At 41.0% G+C, this 18,121-nt stretch overlaps 1 pseudogene; it reads left to right on the forward strand.

The window, feature by feature from the left end:
• Window positions 1–736: 736 nt before the first annotated feature.
• Window positions 737–4,602, forward strand: LOC121155941 (annotated as a pseudogene).
• The last annotated feature ends 13,519 nt before the right edge of the window (window positions 4,603–18,121 follow it).

The raw sequence follows: 18,121 nt of genomic DNA on the forward strand, positions 1-18,121 counted from the left end.
TTGTTTCCATGTGTTTGCTATTGTGGATTTTACTGCTAAGAATATAGGTTTGCAAGTCACTTTCTCATATGCACATTTCACTTCCTTTGGATATATTCCCAGGAGTGGGATAGCTCAGTCATATCAGTTGTCTGAGCATTCTCCATACTGATTTCCATAGTGGCTATACCAATCTACACTCGCAAAAAAATTCTTCACAGAAACTTCTGCTTAAAATTTTGGCAATTTGCAGACCTTTCAGTGTTGGCTGGATTGATATTCGATCCCAAATCCTGGATACTCTTAAATTGTGGCACATGGAGTGGCAGCATCAACAATTTCAAAGTTTTCACCGGAGCAGAATCTCAGGCCCCAATCCAGGCCTGCAAACTAGAATCTGCATTGGACAAGTTGGCTAGGTAATTCCCAGGCTCACTCACACTTGAGAAACACTGGCCTAGGGGAGCGGTCGTTTTTATGGGAGGTGTTGAAGGGGCGCAGGATAAGGGTAGTGAATGTTGCTATTGAGCAGGCAGAATGGGGAGAGAACAAGGTCAGACTTCTCGGGAAGTGAGGTGGACACAGACTGCCAGGACGTTGCTAACTGTGGACACTTCTCACCTTCAGTCACGAGGCAGCACAAAGAGGTGACTACAAGTACAGGTTGGGGAGGAGCGGCCAGGCCAGCCGGGCTTCGTGAAGGCTCTTGGCACGCCGTGGCACGCAGGCACCCCTCCGCGCGCTTCCCACCGTCAAGATGCCCAAGAGGAAGGTCAGCTCTGCCGAAGGGGCGGCCAAGGAGGAGATCGGCCAGGTTGTCGGCTAAGCCGGCTCCTGCGAAGGTGGACGCGAGCCCAAGAAGGCAGCTGGCAAGAAGTGCAGGCAGTGACAAGCAGGTGCAGGTGGGAGAGGGGCAAAGGGCAAGCAAGTCGAGCTGGCCAGCCAGGAAACTAAGGAAAATGTACCCGTGGAAAACCTAAAAACGAGGAGAGTCCCGCCTCTGACGAAGCCGAGGAGAAGGAAGCGAAGTCGGATTATCGCCACACACCACGTCTTATCAGTGCTCCCCGGTTCCCTTGTACAATCCAGAGGAATATTTTTATCAACTATTTTGTAAATGCAAGTTTCTTTAGTAGCTCTGGAAACATTTTTAAGAAGGAAGGGAGCTCAACTCATCCCATTTTTTAAGTGTAAACGATGTTTTCTAAGAGGTGAAATCATTGCTGGTTGTTTATTTTTTGGTACAACCAGAAAATAGTGGGGTATTGGATTAGGGGAGGCTCTGCCTGTCTGGGTGTCAGCTTCACGTTGCAGAGGTGGTGGTTTTATATCCTACCTCACACTGCACACCAAATGGCAATTCGGAGTCGCAACTGTGCATTGCCTCTGTCTTGGAAATGTTCAGTTGCTTCTCCCGTGTTGGTCAGTAGAGCCGTTTCCTACAGTAAACCACTCCTTGTTGCTCTGTCAGAACCGCGCACAGCCTGTTACACCTTTGGCCCTGGGAGTCCAGGCTTCCTAATGGAAGCCTTGCGTATGTTGCATAATGACGTTCAATGGTGAGTGGGTGCGTGGAGTCACGTGACAGCAAGTGCAGGCACTGGTACTTGGTAGCCTCTTCCAGAAGGGCTGCTGCCAAATTCAAAGTCACTGGAATAGCTTCAAAAATGACAGTTCAAAAAAGCGAAAAATAACAATTCACAGCTCGTTAGACTCTTGGTACGTATGTTAAGCATCGTGTACAAATTGAAATGTCCGTGGACTGATTCTCAACACCAATAAAATCTCAGTTGTGAAAACCAAAGCCAAAAACAAAAACCAAGTTCAGGATGTCCGATTGTTCTCTTCAACAACCTAGATTTGCTGATTTTTGAGTGACTAAAACAGCTTCATACAGTAGTCATAAAATAGTTTAAATGCAGGAAGAGGAAGGTAGGAAATGACACAGCTTTCAATTTGACTGTCACACAGTCACTCATTACATCTGAGTTTGATCCCCTGAAATCAATAATGTTAATAGTTGTGTTTTATATATCATGTGAAGAAAATTGCTTGAATTATCTTCCTTTAATGAAGGGTCCTGGATTGGTGTCCACGTATGCATTGGCATTTCTGGGATAAACTAACTCCCTTACCCTTGACAGGCGGTTGCTAAGCAGTGTATCCAGCACATGACAACCGCTCATGGAATTTTTTAAAACAGAAAAGCTAGGGGCCCAGTCCGGTAGCCTAACAGCTAAAGTCTTCCCCTTGCATGCACCAGGATCCTAAATCCAGCGCCTTAGACCGCTTGGCCACACTACCACCCCCTACACCGGGATCCTATATGGGTGCTGGTTCATGTCCTGGTGGCCCTGCTTCCCATCCAGCTCTCTGCTTGTGGCCTGGGAAAGCAGTGGAGGACGGCCCAAAGCCTTTGGATCCTGCAATCATGTGGGAGACCTGGAAGAAGCTCCTGGCTCCTGGCTTTGGATTGACTCAGCTCTGGCCAATGTGACTACTTGGGGAGTGAATCATCAGATGGGAGATCTTCCTCTCTGTCTCTCCTCCTCTCTGTATATCTGACTTTCCAATGAAAATGGATTAATCGTTCAAAAATAAAAAGGAGAGAGAAAAGATAGGGGAATGAACCTGGTTAGCTTCCCCTGGGAGGTTTATCATTAAGGTCCATAAGTAAAACTCAGTTCGTTTGCTCCATATTGGTAGTGGCCAAAAGATAGCTTTGCTGTGAATGGGCCTACTTTTCTTTAGTGGCCGTGTGTGTGTGTGTGTGTGTGTGTGTGTGTGTAGCTGTGCTAAGACTTAACTATATCCATAAAGGTTTCTCTGATGTGACAGATGCAAATTTTCCTACAACACCTGATTGATGATGGTGAAGAGATTTTTTTGGTCATGTGGTCAAGCCCTGCACTGAGGTCTAAATAGATGATTACTCCTTGCCTCGCAGAAACTTCACATGGTGGAAAGCTTCCCGAGTGAGGCGGCATTCCTCCTAACACCCCCATCCAGTTCTTCCCAGGCGAAAAGGAGGTCCACCTCTTTCTTCTTCATGGGTTAGGAGTCACCTGGTCAGTGACTCTTCATTCTTAGACTGCTTGTTAAGGAGATAAGAGTCAGATTTGGAAAAGATAGACATGCAATAGATATTTGTACTTTGTTAATTGAAATCCTATAATATCCCTGAAAAGTAGTTTTATATTAGCTATCAGTCAGTCATTTTATAGGAGAAGGCTGAACATTTGGCCCAAAGAGCTCATGTTATTAAGATTATATTAAGGATTCGATTTTGTTCAAGCCTTCCTGTAAATTTTCCCTTGCCTTGGACCAGTCTGACACCATGCCACTGCTGTGCTAGCTTGAATTGTCAGCACACCTGTAGTTTTTTAATGATTGTGGTTAAACGTCAGTGCCAGCTGGGGAGAAAGGTCACATTTCACGGCGGTGTAACTAGAGAACTGTTTTCTTAGAAATAGAGGTAGGAACCTTGTTGGAAAGTAAGAACATAGACCTATTTAAAAGCCACTTACCTTGGGTCGTGAATCATCTTTTAAGTACCCGATTGGACTTCAATTTTTATTGTGGCTGCTCCCTTCCATAGCTAAAGAGGATTAAGCTAGCAATCAAAATCAGACAGATCCAGAAACCAAGGTAGAATCTGGGATCCAAGAAAAGAAAACGTGGCAGGTAACCTGGTCTGGCGTGCAATATGGGGTCTGTAATGCGTTTTCACACCTCTTCATGTATGATTGATGGATGACTTTCTTCAGCAAGTGCCCTGAATCACCGTTGTTAGTTAAACCTATGTTTGCTGTTTCATGAATAATAAAACTCTATATTCTGTTTCCTGAAGCAGACTACCAATGGGATGCCGACATGGATAAGTCTTGTCACAGTGCATTTTTAATCTTTAAAGAAGAGATATGTGTATGTATTCACCAGAAATTGTAGAGGTAAACCAAAATGATAGAAATCAAGTTGTTTTCAGAGCACATAAAAATGGCTAGCTGTTGTGCTTAGAAAAGTTTAGTTTCTTTTGCAGTAACACAGTAAAAACATCTAAGATCTAATCTTAAAATAAAACTTGGCTCTAAAAGACGTGTAATAAATTAGCAGATTAAAGTTGTTTACACCTTTGGCATTTTAATCTCATATTTCTGCTTTAAATAGCTTTCCTGGCAATTATCTACTAATTTTTTTTCACCACAGCATTCTAAAAGTTGCATGTTAAATGATTTTAATATTTATTGTTCTATTTCTTTCTCAACAATACTTTAAGATGGTTACTAATTAATGTTAAAAATTAATAAAATGTTCTCATTTTTTCAATTTGGTTTTCTTATAAATAGATATATGATTTGGTCAAACTGTATCCAGTTTTATTTGAAAATGTTTTTATAAGGTGGCACTTTGAAACCACAACTGATTAAATCAATTCAGCACCTTCGAAGAAATACTTACATAAAGCTCAGTGAATTAGGAACGATGCCGTATCCTATAGACGACATCAAACTGAAGAAGACATTCTCTGTGTCTTCAGGGCCTTATAACCTTGCAGAAAACTTAGGCCAGGGACTCAGTGAGTATGATAGAAAGGCTGTGAATGACATCCAGATAGACCATTGAGAATTGAAAGAAGGAAAATCTGCATATCACAATGTATTAAAACCATAAGTTTTTTTCAGTTGGGATGTCTTCATTAGATATTTTCTTATGGAGGCATTACTTACTCCCGCTTGCCCCCAGTGTCTCTGCGCCGAAGAGCTCTGTATGTTCTCTTTGTATGTCAAACCTTGTGGCTTTGAGTTTCTTGTCATCAGCCAGTCCTTCTTACCAGGTTAGGGTCTTATAAAGTCCCTGGGACCACTCCCATTGAGTTGATAATGTGAGCTCATGTTCTCTGATCTTCGTACTTATTTGAGTATGTCAGTGATAATGCCAATATCATCTACATGGTGCTTCCAACATCCTGGATGTTTGAAGTCCTGTCCTCCAGACATTTTATCTAGGCAACATTCCTCTAGCCCCTTCAACTGTCCTCTCCTGTTGTTACACTCCAGACTGAGATGTGGCCTGTGTGGCCTCTTCATAGTTTCAGTGTCAAGCATCCAGCCACCTAACTACCACGTCCCATATTTTCAGGTTAATTCCTCCAAAAGTCAAATGCTGTAACTGTCTCCTCTGCTTACCCTCATTCCTCATGGAATTCATTGGGTCCTATCACCCCTTTCCGTATCCTCCCTTCAATTATATTTCTCTCATTCTATCCTAAATACGTTGGTCAGTCTTAAGCGTTACCTTGCGTCTCTCCTCAACTCATTTGTCTTGTGTGTTTCTTTGTACTCTCTTGGCAAAACCACAGCCAGTTCTCTGCATAGACTATTCCTGTGCCGTGCCATGAACATGGTTGAAACATTTGCATGAAAGTAATGAGTTGTTCTATTATTAAGTCTATGGCTCTATCTGATGCTTCTAGGAATCACATTCCACCTTCCTCAGTCATTAACCCTGCTGTTCTAGACATCATTTTACACCTTTTACTCCATTTTCAAACCTTCAGCAATTATACACCACTAATGATCATTTTATTTACTGTTTTTTCTAATAACAAAGCAACAATCAAAACACAATTGCCTATAGATTAATATTACTCTATTTTTCTAGCTGTCCAGCCCCTGCATGTATATATTCTTCCTTTCCTTTCCTTTTGTTGCTGCACCAAAAAGTGTACATGTTCCTATTTAAGAACAGCCGCTGTATATGTGTCCTGGAGTCCATATATTTTCACACATCTCAAGACATATTGTACCCATCATTGGCTTTCTCACAGCATTAATTTCTTCCTGCTTCTGCATTGTTAGCACCAGTGTGCGTATATTCTGTAATTTCTCCCATGAAAGCCCCCATCACTTCACAGAAACTATTTCCCACAAGTCACCATTGATTGCACAGAGCTAAATCCATCTGTCAGTTGTGAGTGCCTCTGCTTGAGCCCTCAGGAGCATAGGCTGCAGAGGTCACTTCCTTCTCCTTGACATTGCTTCTCTACTTGACTTGGTGGACCTTCTGCGTTCGTCCACTCTCCACCTCAGTGGCGACTCCTTCTGTTTATTTGGAAGGTGCCTCTTCAACTCCCCAACATCAAACGAACCTGGGCATCACACTTCTTTCTCACTTGTCTTGATTCCCTGGTGCCTTCATCCCATTTTACAACCCCAAGTATAGTCAGCATGCTAACAGCTCCTGCATTTTTTTTTATCATCATCAAACCCCCCCCTCTTTCTCAAGTACTCCACGTTTAATTTGCTAATAAATAATATTGGCTCTTCCTCAAAATGTGTGGAAAATCTTAATACATTTTGGCTTCCACCTCTGTGACTCAGGCCACACTCCTTTTTCCATAGTTTGTTGCAGTGAATTTCTAACGGAACACTTTGCTTGCACTTTCACTTCCTTTGCTTGATGTATTTGTTTGTTTATCTGAGAAACAGAAGGTGAGAGAGAGAGAGAGAAAGAGATGCTTATTTGTTTCCTCATGCCCTAAGTGCCTGCAACATCATCTGTGAACAGGGAGACCTGTGGCCTTCCATGGTACACAGTGGTAGGAAGCTGGACCTGGGAAAGGAGCTAGGCATAATAGCCAGACACTCACAAGCATATTCACTGCTGGCCAAATGCCTGGTCCTTTGCGCTCCATTTTTAAATTCTCAGACATGTAAGTGCTCATTTCTTTCCCCTTCTTCTCTTCCTTCCCCCTTTCCCTCCTTTGTTCACTCCCCAGATGCCTATAGTGGTTGCTTGGATTTGTCCAGGCTGAGGTCAGGAGCCTGGACATCCGTCTAGGTCTGTCTGCCTCCTTACTTCCTTTAAAATAAGTAAATACGGTGCTTATTATATTCTTGTAAGATACCTGATTCCATCCTGATTCTCTGCTCTATTTCTTCCTGTAGTTTTAAACTTATACAAATTCTCTCTCTCTCTATATATATATAAAACTTATTTTGTTTATTGACTTTCCTATGACTAAAAATCCACATCTCTGGAAGGTAGAGATTTGTCAGATCTTTGGAACAGATCCTGACTCTAGTTCTCTGGGAATATTTATCAAACAAATGAATAAGTCCCAATTTAGCATGGCAAAGATGAATCCTACTGACTCCTGTATAGAATCTCCCCCAATGACATGAGTTCAAAGCCCGCTCTTTCCCTTGAACTTTGTCTTTCCCTCAGTTTCCCTGAGAACTGTGCTTTTGTTATTCATTTTTATATAAAGTGAACAAATTCCACACTTTATGATACAAATTTAGAAAGATAGCAATACTTCTACTCCACTCTTCCTCCTCACCCACCCTCATTCTTCCTTACTTTTTCCCCCTATTTTTTGCATTGGCATGTTTTCATTTCACTTCATCATCACAGGCATAACACTCCATTAGGTAAAGATATATGAACATGAAAAAAAAAGAGGAAACAACAACATACTATTCTTCAGGAGTCCAGACAAGGTTGACGACAATAAGCAAATCCCAGGATGTCAATCTCACGCGTATAGACTACATTTTTTTTGTGTGTGTATTCTGTATTATTAATATCTGATCCCCGGGAACTGTTTGACAGAATTGGATACAACCGAATGATGCTGAGTTCAGAAAAGATGGAGGGTTCAAGGGATGAAAGTGGCAGAAGGACCACGGGGAGAGGAGAAAGCAGGTCCACGTGGGGAGAAGACAGAGCAGGTCCACAGGGAATGCTGACTTTGTTGGAAACATGCTAATGTGTGTGTATTCCTGTTGAGCAGACCCACACGGGCCCCCTCTTCTGCTCGTAATGCATCCCCTCACCCCTGGGCACTGAAGGTTGGTCTTCAGGAGACTTTTCTTGCAGCTGTGGAAGCTGCCTCATGGGCGACAAAGGGGAAGATGAGGTGGTGTAATTCATTTTTTGCAAAACACTTAAAGATTCTTGTGTGAAAGGTGCTAAACATGCAAACTGTTGGATTTTATTTTTAAATTATGCAAGCTAGATATTTTCCCCATTAAACGTTCACTTGCCAGTTAGCCTCTTTTTGTCTGAAAAATAACAAAACCAATTTCTATATCATCCAATTACTAAGTTTGAAATTAAAAAAAAATTCTTTCTTGTTTATAGATGACACATTATGTGCTTCTAATAATTTGAAGAATAATATTAGCACCAAGCACTTCCATATCTGCATGGCCGGTGTACCATTCAGCCACAGCCCATTATCTGAGTCAAATAACAGAGCAGTTCCAGGGAATGAAAATTGCCTCTTTTGCAACCTGCCCTGCTATGCTGCCTGACGTTTTCCAAAGTCAAGCAATTCTCTCACTCCCTTTCCTTTAAGTTATTTTAATTAAAAATAATGGCCATTTTGTGTTATCTTTTTTTTAAAAAGATTTGACGAGAGAGAGAGAAGGAGAATGGCAGAGAGAGCGCGAGAGAGCGCGAGAGGGAGAGGGTGAAGGGGTGGGAGAGAAATGTCCTGGCTGCCAGTTCACATCCCAGGTGCCCCTAACGCTTTTCACAGCTCGGTTGATCCAAGGCCAGGAACTGCTCATCAATCTAATTCTTCAAGTGATAGTACTGGTCTACTCAAACTGTCATATGTTGTGTTGCGTTTCAGGAAACTGACTAGGTAGAGAAGCCAGAACCAGCTGTGTTGGTGGGAAGGGTAGTGCCCCTTTCCAGTACTTACATGCATGTTACTTCCTTCTTATTGAATGAGTCCTGCTTTATCATCTAATCCATCCCATTGCTGCAGGTCAATTCACCTTATCCCGTTATCAGTTGGATTCTATCCAGGGTGTATATAGGTCCCCTTTAAGACCGGAATGAAAATGTAGCAAGTATGAATTTGAGGGCTTTTGCTTTCTGTCACTACAAGTATGTGGAGGATCTTGAGCAAGTGATGCAAATGCTCTGAAACCCAGTTTCCTCTGTTAAGTGAAGACAGTAATACATATCGTGTAGGGATGTTTATAGCTTACGTGAGGGGTATGGTCAACAAGCTTCACCAGAAGACTCCAGGGGAAACACCTGTAATCTCACTCGCGGAGGTTCCTTGGCACACAAGGGAGACCATGGCCTGTGGAGACGACCTGGGCAGTCTTATTTAGAGCATCTTACTAAGAACCTATTGTAGGATTTAGGCTTTGGGTTGGTGATTTCGGGAAGGTTCACTCTCTAGCAGGTGATTTCTGAGAGCAGGGATGATATCATGATTCTGTCTCTTAATAAATCGGATGTACAAGGGATGGAGGTTCACGTGAGCACACAGTATCCCTGGCCCGTAAGCAGCAGTCATTTGTTCTGGGTAGGAGAGAAAGAGAGTTTGCTTGCTATTTTGGGACTTGGACAAGGTCACACAGAGGCTTTTTTTTTTTTTTTTTCTGTTTGTTGAGGTCTCAGAGCAGCCCTACGTGAGCCTGGCATTGTGGGATATGGTCTCTATCTACGTAAGAATGTCGTGGTCCCAGCCCAGCTGCAAGTGCCAGCCCAGTTTCTGAATGTCAAACATAAACCCTTAGCACAGCATGCGACCCCTGGGGACTCAATACATTGTGCCATTTTTTTTTTCCATTGTGAAAATCTAAATTAAGCACTCTACTTTCTTCCTTCCATAATAAATAATTCCAAGTTCTTTAGTGGAGCATCTGGGTATTGGGAGGATAATTAAGATAACACATACTTCTTTAAACGTTGTGCTGGCCTCATGCTAACCACTTTAAGCCTTTACTATGTTCTGATGAATGTGGTAGTCCTCATTCGATGAATGAGCGCACTGATTTTTAGCAAGGTTAGGAGACTTGCTCCCAGGTCACACATGTGGGAATACAAGAGGGAAAGACTGATCTACTCTCAAACCCCAATTCTTTTTTTAAAATGTTTATTATTATTATTACTATTTTATTTTTTATTGGAAAGGTAGATATACAGAGAGGAGAGACAGAGAGGAAGATCTTCTGTCCAATGATTCACTCCCCAAGTGAGTGCAACAGCCGATACTATGCCGATCCAAAGCCAGGAGCCTCTTCCGGGTCTCCCACGCGGGTGCAGGGTCCCAAAGCCTTGGGCCGTCCTCGACTGCTTTCCCAGGCCACAGGCAGGGAGCTGGAAGGGAAGCGGGGCTGCCGGTATAGAACTGGTGCCCATATGGGATCCTGGGTGTGCAAGGTGAGGACCTTAACCACTGCACCACCACTCCGGGCCCAAATCCCAATTCTTAACCATGACACATTGATGGAATTTTTTTCCTGGTTTATTATGAATGCTCCAATCCAGTGTTTCTCTCGCATCAATTATGTTTCTTATTCCTCACTTGAATTACAGTTAACACTGTATGCCTTGCTCTTATTTTACAATTAATCCCTTTATAGTATCCATTAGCTGATAGCAGCAAAGCTTGCAGCTTTGATTCAAGACAGCTGACTTGTACCTTTAGCTAATTGAAGAGACAGATCTGGTGCAGTTTTAAATTGGAAAAGTTTTAATCTTCTCTTTGGAAAAAAAGAGAATGGTAATGCTAGATTGTTAATCCCAAACACATTATGATCCTTTGCTAAGTTTCAGAAAAATAAGTTTACAATGTTTAAGCATACATAATAGCTACTGGGGTTTTAACAGACTGGCAATACAAGGCAATGTCTGCCAGCCTGAAACTGGCATTTTCTCTGCCTTGTTGTGATGTTGTTGTATTAAAATTCAGTTGACGAGGATTTGGATCTCTGGCATTCATGGTTAGATGTGCCTTTTGGAGTCACTGGTGGAAATAGAGATCTCTGTCCTGGAGGGGTTGGAAGAAGAGAATTAAAATAGTTGGAGCATCTCCTCTATGCCAGCAATTGTCCTAAATACACTTATGTTATTTCACTTATTCATTATAACCACTAGCAAAAGGAAAGAATGCATTGCTGTGGCTCAGCTCTCGTCATCCCACCGAGTTATTGCATTAATGGCTTTCCAGCTGTGTTCCTTTGCCTTCATTTTTGCCCTCTTATGGTAAGTCTGAAGCTAGAATTATCTTTTAAATTGTAAATCAAAACTCATCACTTCTCTGCTTAAATTCCCCAATGCCTTTCCACTGCACTTGGAAAAAAAATTCAGACTGTTCACTGTGATCTACAAGGCTACTCACTTCAGCTCCTTCCTGCTCCTCTGAGTTCACCTTGGCCACTCGGCTGGCTCACTGTGCTGTGGGCACACTTTACTGTCTTCAACACCACAGGCTTGTTTCTACCTCAGGACCTTTGCATTCTCTGCCTGGAACCTTCTGCTTCCCAATCCTTTGTTTGATTGAGCCCTTGCTACTGTTCAGTTTTTGGCACAAATTCAATCTTGTCAGTGTCAATCTGCTCGGACACAGATTTAAAAGTTATTCACAATCCCAGCCAGTTACCTCTAATCCTGGGCCTTGTTTTTTCTTTATAGCAACTTTTTATCACCTGAAATGATACTCATTCTCTTATGCACTTGCTTTTGTCTTTTTGAAGTAAGTTTGATGACAGCAAGACCCTTGTTCATCTTACTCATAATTGTGTCCCAGGAGCTTAATTCATTACAGAGTGAGGCTCTTTATAGTTTCATAAAAATATTTATTCGAAAGGTACAGTGACAGATAAAAGAGGAGATAGACACACACACATACATAGAAATAGAGAGAGGCAGCAGCAACTGTAGCAGAGAGCGAGCAAGAGAAAAGTAGAAAGATCTTTTGCTGATTTATTCCCCAAATGCCCCCTATAGTTAGTAATGGGCCAACCCAGAGCCAAGAGCCCCGAAATTGGTTGTGAGGGCCCAAGTACTTGATGCATCATTAGCTGCTTTCCTAGGTATATTGACAGGGCACTAAACTGGAAGCAGAACAGTTGGGCCTCAATCTAGTGCTCTGATATGGGCTACGGACGTTGCAAGTGGCTTAACAGGCTGTCCCACCACACGGACTTCGCTCCACAGATTCTCATAGACAAGGCAACTCAACAACCGCAATAGCAATCTCAATAGCAGCAGCCACAATCACCATCTACTGAGTGCCTTCAATATCCTGGCTGTAAGTGAAGAACTTCAAACACAGTATTCCATTTCCTTATTTCAGCTTCTCCTGAGTCACCTTCTGAGACAGATCCAATTTGGTCTACTTCATAAAGATGCTGAAACATGAGGCTGGACCATGGTTAGACCCTTCAGCAAGAGAGGAGCCCTACAATGCAATGTCTGATTCTATTGCTCTCTTCATTATGGAATACAACAGTAGAGTGATGAGTTCAGGAACTCATTGATACAGAAAGAAAATGTTTAATGGCAATGGAAGCAGAATTCCACTTTTGATATGATAAAAGTTGTAGCATATAGATCTTAGAAAGCACGTTATGGAAAGGAAGAAAGTATGGTCCAGGTTGATCTGATGGAGACCTTGTGGAGGAACAGAGACCCAGATGCAAAATTTGGGCAAGTTCTGAGCTGATGCTTAATACATTTGTCTAGGTTCCTGGTGGAACAAGGCCATGTGTGTGGGCAGCTGAGAGCAATGGACTTCTATCCATTGCTTCTTCAAGCACCAACCACAATGTCTATTATTTACTTATTTATTTAATCAACACAGATTGATTGTACATATTCGTGTTGTTTTTGGTAATTGTATACAGTGTGAAATAATCAAATCAGTGATTAGCTTAGCTATCACTCAGGTATTTATTGTTTGGTTTCAGTGAGAGCATCTAAAATCATCCCGGGTCGCTATTTTCAAATATATGTTATTATTAACTGTAGTTAAGCCTACTCTCCAACAGAACATGAGAAGTTACTTCTCCTCTCTAACTGTATTTTTATATCCACGGACCAATCTCTCTCCATTCTCTTCTCTGTTCTTCTGAGCCTTGGCAACCACTATTCTATTCTGTCCTTCCATGACAGGGGTGGGAAATGTCTGGCTCATGGGCCATATAAGGCCCATAAAATCATTTGGCTTGAGCCTGCCAAAGCAACCACAGGGAGGACTTGAAATTTAATAAATCCAAAACAGGCTAATTTTTAAATTGATAATTTTTATGGCCAGCAAACAATGTTACAAATGTCCAAATGGATCTTGGCAGAAAATGGATTCTCCACCCCGTATGAAAGCCTGGCTTTGTTAGATTCTACAAATGAGTCACAATATGAGGCATACCAAATACATGAGAAGTTACCAAATACAATACCCAGTGTGGTGGTGGAACAGTAGCAGTCGTGAGTTCTAATTTGACCTTGTCCTGTAGGGCAACAATTTGCACAGATGTCAGCTTTAGATTACATGTGGTGAACTTTTTATGTCATTAAAGTAGTAAAAAATAAAAAGGTCTAAATTACCACATATTAGTAACTGTAGGTACTTTAACATGATCTGTAACTTGGAAAAGTTGAATCCTTCATTATTGATTTTTATGTTTTTTTTGTACCTCTTTTTCCGACATTGGCATGATTGACATTTTGGACAGGATAAATATGTATTTCGTATTGAAAGGTGTTTAATGTCATCCCCGGGCTATTTTTAGTAGATATAGTCATGATACCCTACTCAGAAACACTGTCTCCAATTATGGCTGAATGCTGTCTTGGGAGATAAAAAAAAAAAAAAAAACTCCACAACTTGAGAACTACTCATCTACACAATTCATCTGTACGATTCATGACGGTAAAAAATCTTTCTGTGAATCCCCTAAACCTGTGGGTGTCCATGTCATTGAGGTCATTTGATCGATACACCAGTGAATTCTTCTATGAGTTCAAATACCATTGGGAACATTCAGTGAATACCAATAAATCAATTCTACCTAAACATTTTCTGACTCCTTTATTAAATAGCTTAGGGACTTGCAGCATAAGACTTCACTTGATAAGTCTGTTTCCCCATCTGTAAATAAGGGATAATAACAACTTCAAACTTACTGCCTTGAGCGCTAGATAGGTTATGTATGAAAACTGACTGGACCCTGGTAAACACTCACGTAATAGGGTTTTCTAGTATTAATAAATCAATGTCTGGTTTCTAGCTCACTGCCTGAAACCTAATAAGCACTTAAAAATATTTAACAAATGAAAGAATGAAATGTTTAGCTGTTAAACAGGCTCAACTGCCTGTAGGAATTAGGAAACACAGAGAGTCAAGGAAATATATTGGTGTTTCACCAACAGTGTTGATCTTTCATGCCGGAAAAGCAGTATCACATAGTGCCCTGAACCTTATGAACACCTGGTTAATTTATTGGGGTGTGTAGGATAAGAACATTCACAAAAATCAATGAAGTACTTCCATGTTCATGAGATGAACAGACGGTCACTGGGAACTTGATAAAAGAAGTATTTTCTACAATCAGGACTTTCTAGAAAGTTCTTAAAATGGAATGAAAATTGCTAGAAGACAACTGAAAACTTCATGTAATGATTGATCACCTTATCTTCTTCACAGACATTTAAAAAGAGGTTGAACAGAATGATGAGTGGGTCAATTGAGATGAATCCAGGAGTAGCTATTTTGTAGAGCTATCTTACATTGTGTAGCATAAATTGACGCAGCATAAATTCCCTTACGGACCATCAGATCTATTAAAATGGGCCTTGAGTTTTTTTTATGAATCAGAAATGTACTTTAGTATTCAAAAAAGAAAAGAAATGCAAAAATTATGTTATCCCAAACAGTATGAAGACAAGACTTGAGTGAATGAACTAAGCAGTCATGGTACCTGGGCTGGAGTCAGAGAGTGACAGAGTTGGGGCTTTGGAATCCTACAAACCTGACTTAAACTGAGGCTGTTGTAATTAGTAACTCTGGGATCTTAGGTAATTGATTCAGCTTGTGTGTGTGTGTGTGTGTGTGTGTGTGTGTGTGTGTGTGTGTGTGTGTGTCTTCAGTGAGGGGGAAAATGGATTTTCTAATCTAACCTCTTGGTTTGTCCAAAGAACTACACATTGGGATTTTTTTTCCTCTTGTGTTTAATAAGGAGTCATCTTCATCATAAACACATATTAAAATCACAGGAGTGTATCATTATTAAAAATTTTATGAACATACACTTTCTATTTATGGTTGTCCCTTAGAACTCCTGGTGGATTGGCTCCTGGATCCCTCATGAAAATAACAAAAATTCACAGATGATTAAGACCCTTGATTATCAAATAATGCAGCATCTGCCCAGATCCTACATATATCTTCCCATATACTTTCAATGATTCCTAGGTTATCTGTTATACCTAATACACTTCAAAGATTATATAAACAGCTGTCATATGGTATTACTTTGGGAATAAGGACAAGGAAAAAAAGTCTGTACATGGCTAGTAGAGATGTAGCTATGGTTTCTGAATATTTTTGTTCCATAGTTGGTTGAATCTGTGTGCTGAGAACCCACAAAGGGCCAAGTGTGTGTGTGTATGTGTTAGGAGATATCTACAAATGAATTTAAAATGTATGGATTTCTGATTTTTGTACCAAAGTAAAATTATCCTTTAATTCTATTTTCCATTAAGTGTTTGAAGTACACCTGTATATTCTGCTAAGATTTACTAAACATTTTCTGTGTGCCAAACAGGTAATAAGTCTTTATTGGATATCTCATTTGCCTGCATGAAATCCAGTGAAGCAGGTGATATTATTATCCCCATGTTATAACCAGACTGAGACTATGAGGTTATTACTTGCCCAACATGACACTACTCAGAAGGAATTTCAGCCTGGGTTTGATCAGAAACTTGATTTCTCACTCCTATTCTAACGGATTAGCTGTGAATCTACTTGCATGGCATCTCTCATACTTAAATTGAGTGGATTCTGTGATTTAGAAGCAATACATTTTCTGTATTCCAACTCTGATCCCTAGCCACCTGTGTGTTCTCTATTGGACTTCCTAACTACTCACGCTAGTTCAAGTTGGATGGAGTTGATTTTCACATCAGGTACGTTATACTTGCACATGCTTATCGCAGATTTCTAGTCACTTCACAAATAGTGACTTTGCAAAAATAACTACAACCAGGCAAACACTGCACTAGGTAGTGAAAGCAGTGTAGTGTGGCAACCATGTGGTGCTTATAAATGAATGCTTTTCAGACTTTTTTTTTTTTAAATCAGTGGGGACTAAAAATATTTTTTATGTGAGAACAATAAATAAAATTCATTCGGTGTGGAACTGAAAGGCAGAAGGAGCAAGGTATCTCGAATGTCACTCAGAAGACTCAGAAATCCCATCATCTAATTACGTCAGGGAAATGTGCTGGAATCTCTGGACAATGCGCAACAGAATTTGAAAACCACAGGCCTACGGCTTCCATTTGCCGTGTTCACATATGCACTGCCACTGCACGCTTTTGGTGGTTTCGGGTTACACGGATGATGGTAATATCTGGTTCCTTTCTCTTGGGTTTGCTATTTCTTATTTTTTAACAAATGAAAAATATTCACAACAATTACAATCACAATCTGGGTCCCAGTGAATGTTATTCTAAAGAATCCCGAGCCGAGATCAGTTTGGCTACTGCCTTTTCAAGGTGTTTATGGAATTGCCTTTGAGGTTCTTTGCTGGGAAATCCTGCCTTTTGAATTTATATTCACACCTTAAGTTAAAAGCATTTTCTTAATGCTGGATATTTGCTAGAGCAGATTCATGCCAACACCAGTATTTTAAGGTAGTAGTACTGTTTGGCTATATTTATTTTCCTATTTTCAATAAACATGTCATCAAGATGGATGGCTCTTTCAATCAGTAACATTTGCACACTTCCATTACATGTATACATTTCATAGCAAACTACCTTATGAGCACAGACCTGCTAGGGATTACTCTCACAGAATACTCATGGCTGTCCTAGGCAGTGAGTGCTAGCAGTCCTCACTTGATGGATTTTGCTAGTGTACAGAAATGTTGGACAGGACACTGGTGATCTGGGGCATCAGAGTGGGACTGCAGCAAGATCAATCCTTTTGTGATCTTTGCAATAACCAGAAAGTGTCCAAACCACATGCACAGTTTTGTTCCTTGGGTGCATCTTAAGTCATCAATTGAGGCAAAGTGTGATTTATAAGTAATAGGATACTTGATTATCAGTTTGATTTACAAGATTTTTTAGAAATAAAGTGATGAGATTTCCTACAATAAAACCCAAGAGCAAGCACCATTAAGGTAGTTGAAGGCAACTAAAATGCTACAGAAGTTTGAAAATGCTTTTGAGGGAAATCTTCCTGGTATTTGCTACTGAAACGTTCAACCTCACCATACAAATGACATTTCATCCTTCTCTGCCTTAATGCACATTTTCTTCTCCATACTTATTGCTTGTTGATATACTCTATATTTTGCTTTTTGTATATGGGTTATTGATAGTAGCCTTTGGTAATTGTGTACTCTGAGATGCAAGGAAGTCTTGTCTGTTTTGATCCTAATTATGTCTTTGGCACCTAAGAAGGCCTAACACATGGTGGTTTTTCTGTACATATTTGTTGAAAGATTGAGTGGGTGAGTCAAGATGACTGCATGTAAGCTCAGCCCCACTGTATCTTATTCCACCTGCCTGTTTCCCCTGTAGGTACATGCTCAGAGCATGGTGAGAGGCAGTGTTGGAGAGTGGTGGACAGACTCGAGTTGGAGTCCCAGGAGCCAGATTCAGATCCTGCTGCTTCCCCTAACACTGTGTGACCTGGGTGGGCCATTAACTCCTCAGGCTTGGTTTCTACAGCTATGAGGTGAAGATGATTCATAACTGATTGTTATAGGAATGAAGTTATTAAAAATCTTGGCCAAAAGTATGTGCTTAATTAATGTAAGCTGGACCTGAAGCAAAACTCTTACATGAGTATTAAAAGCATCTCTCTTTTAGAAAACATTGATTTTTAGTGAGGGATAAAAGCTGAAGGCAGTGTGACATTTTTATTCTCCTGAGGGGGCCCTAAAACATTTTAGCAATTTCCCTTCTGGCAAATGCCAGAATAAAAACCGGCTGCTTGGCACAACTGCTTGCCCCTTTTACTCAAGCCCACATCAACTTTCAGAGCCTTGGGGAATTTAGGGCAGTTTTATAGACGCCTGGGGAGTGCAGGTGCCTTGTGAGGGCTTCCATAACCTGTGGAGGCCTGTAGGACATGCTGCCAGATGTCTGGGCC

This window comes from Ochotona curzoniae, unplaced genomic scaffold (genome assembly GCF_017591425.1).
Source record: "Ochotona curzoniae isolate NIBS_2020 unplaced genomic scaffold, NIBS_Ocur_1.0 contig_3190, whole genome shotgun sequence".
Taxonomy (NCBI): Eukaryota; Metazoa; Chordata; class Mammalia; order Lagomorpha; family Ochotonidae; genus Ochotona; species Ochotona curzoniae.